Source organism: Nansenia antarctica (genome assembly GCF_963989245.1).
Source record: "Nansenia antarctica genome assembly, chromosome: 12".
Taxonomy (NCBI): Eukaryota; Metazoa; Chordata; class Actinopteri; order Argentiniformes; family Microstomatidae; genus Nansenia; species Nansenia antarctica.
This window is the reverse complement of record NC_137682.1, coordinates 13,801,525-13,804,024: the sequence shown is the minus strand read 5'-3', so window position 1 is coordinate 13,804,024 and position 2,500 is coordinate 13,801,525. Positions and strand designations below refer to the sequence as shown.

Here is a 2,500-nt window from a genome sequence, read left to right as displayed (position 1 = left end):
CTTCAACAAAAGTTGTAAAGAATTGGAGAAAGGTTCATGTTTGTGCTGTCATTGTCAGCTAGCTTATCAGGCGTCAGTGTCCAGCACCAGAGGGTCAACACAATGGCTGGCTAACTAGGTAGCTAACTCCCTATGTTTTCTGTAATCTGCTGTAGAATTTATTCTAACTAACTAGGCTGTATGTGAACATTTCTGGTAGTGTCAATCTGCTTCACTTAATCAATGAAAACATCTGAGAAACTACACCTGCTTGCAGTGTCTACAATAGACTTATGACTGCCTGAACTTCTGTTTTCTGAAGTAGGTTACATTGGCTGTTTGCTGACTTCATCTGAATCCATTAAACTAGTTAAAAGGACTGATAATTCAGTGCCAAAGGCAGCGAGTTGTAATCACACGGCTGGCCGGCGCCTCCCTCCAGGGGCATCGTCTTCTCGGTGTCCGTCTGGTCGCCTATTTTTTTTTGTAATCAATTATTTATTGCAAAACAGTACACATGAAAAACTCACATTATTACACCAAACAAAACAAGTGTCTGTCCTGATCCCCCCCCCCCCCCCCTTATCTTACCCCCCCCCCCCCACACTATAAACACATGAGTAACCCCCCCCATGGCGAACAGGTCATGCTCAAATCGGTCCCTTACACAATCACACAACTCATTACTACTCTCAGCGCATTGCGAGCAGCTTCAGAACTCAACTACCAAGGCAGTAGGCCTATCTGGTATCCATATAGCTATCTAGGCAGTGGCATATGGATTGTTGATGTAAACAACCTGTATCCTCTGATCGTCGCTAATTTATGGAGCACATAGTCCAACGAAGCTCACCTAAAGCTGAATAGCTTCAATAGGCAAAAGGGAAATCTAATCACCATGGTGCTGACATAGGTTACCCCTATCAGATGACCTGTGCAGCAATTATAATCCATGTTATAAAACAGGGCAACATGGGGCCTTTAAGAATTAACTTCATGCTATTACTTTTACTTGACTGTTGTTTTTCTGTGTATTTGGCGGAACCACAACTATGAAGTTTACCAACACGCAGTAGTGGTTATTGGTTAATAGATAGGGCAAGATCAAGAATGGAGTGTCGGTCTTGCAGTTCATCTCGGCATAAAGTCACCCTGATTGTGGTTGGGTGAGCACATTGTTTTGGAAAATCCATCGGTTTTTATAGTGGACTGTGCTATGTGATTGTGATTGTTACACAAAGACTTCCCTTTGCTTATTCTGTGATTTAAGTCTGCCGATTGACTAGGCCAGTCCAGCACCTTTATTTTCTTCCTCTTGAACCAATTGAGTCTCCTTTGCAGTATGTTTTTGGATCATTGTCCTGCTGGAAGATCCACCCATGATGTCTCATCCTCATCATCCTGGTGGATGGTATAGATACCATATAGATGATCTAGATAGATTCTTCAAGAATCAAGAATTTCCTATTACATGGCTAGATTCATCTTCCCAAAAATAAAAAACACATTTGAAAAAACCCCAAAAAACATTTGGGTCATTTGCGGCGACTTGACGATTCCCGACTTCTTTACCTCTTTCACCAGACCCTGTCTCTTTTCTCAGGATTGTGATTTCAGATGTATGACACATCAATTACAATCCGTAGTTTCAGAATTTGTAACAAACTGAAAAATGACTTTGGCACCTAGATGGTAAAAAACACTGGGTGGCATCTCCTCAAATTGTGCTAGGCCCTATGACCGACGTTCAGTTGTCTGCTTTATTTGTTGTGGATTGTGGTGAAATCAATGGTGAAAGATGAATGACAGTCATATTTATTCACCAGTACAGCTAGACTTAATATTGAGTCTTCCACAACAGCAGGGTGCAACAGGGCCGTGTCCCCCATGAAGAGTGGACTGATCGTTCATCACAGTCTGTCAACTGGACATGCATGGCTGGATACGTTACACGCTTGTCAACCCCGAGTGGAGGAAGTGCATATTGGCCTTCTGGCCAGTCTCCAACAAGACATACATTTCTGCAGTTCAAGATCATACTCCTCATCGTCATAATATGACCGTAAATAGACTGGATCACCCTGTAGCTGGCCACCTTTGGTGAGGGTGTATAGTGTCAAGGACCGAAACACCCCATGAACCAAGGGAACACTACTGATGATGCGTCCCAAATTACAGACTAACCCCCAGCTCCCCTGCATCCCCCTATCATCAGCAAGACGACACCCTCATGTATGTACCTGTACAAAGGAAATCAACATCTTATCCTGTGTTTCCTAAACCAAAGTGGAAGTCTCCCTTGCAGCAAGGTGTAGCTGCCCAACCCATCTGGGAGGCTCAGTCTTGTGGTATGAGTAGGTAAGTTAAGGGTGCGTGAGTTAAATTAATCTATATAGATAAGCCCCCAAGACCATGACCCCAAGAGTATGATACATGTACTGACTTATAAAGCACCTTATTCCAAAGCGTTTTACAATGGCATCTCATTCACCCATTCACACACCAATGGTGGAAAGTTACC

General features: G+C 43.2%; 1 protein-coding gene across 1 annotated transcript in view; it reads right to left on the bottom strand.

Annotated features, from left to right (window-relative positions):
• The window catches only part of LOC308168879 (contactin-associated protein-like 2), a gene marked incomplete at both ends in the record, with an annotated part of 347,443 nt that overhangs the window by 100,419 nt on the left and 244,524 nt on the right, over positions 1-2,500 (bottom strand).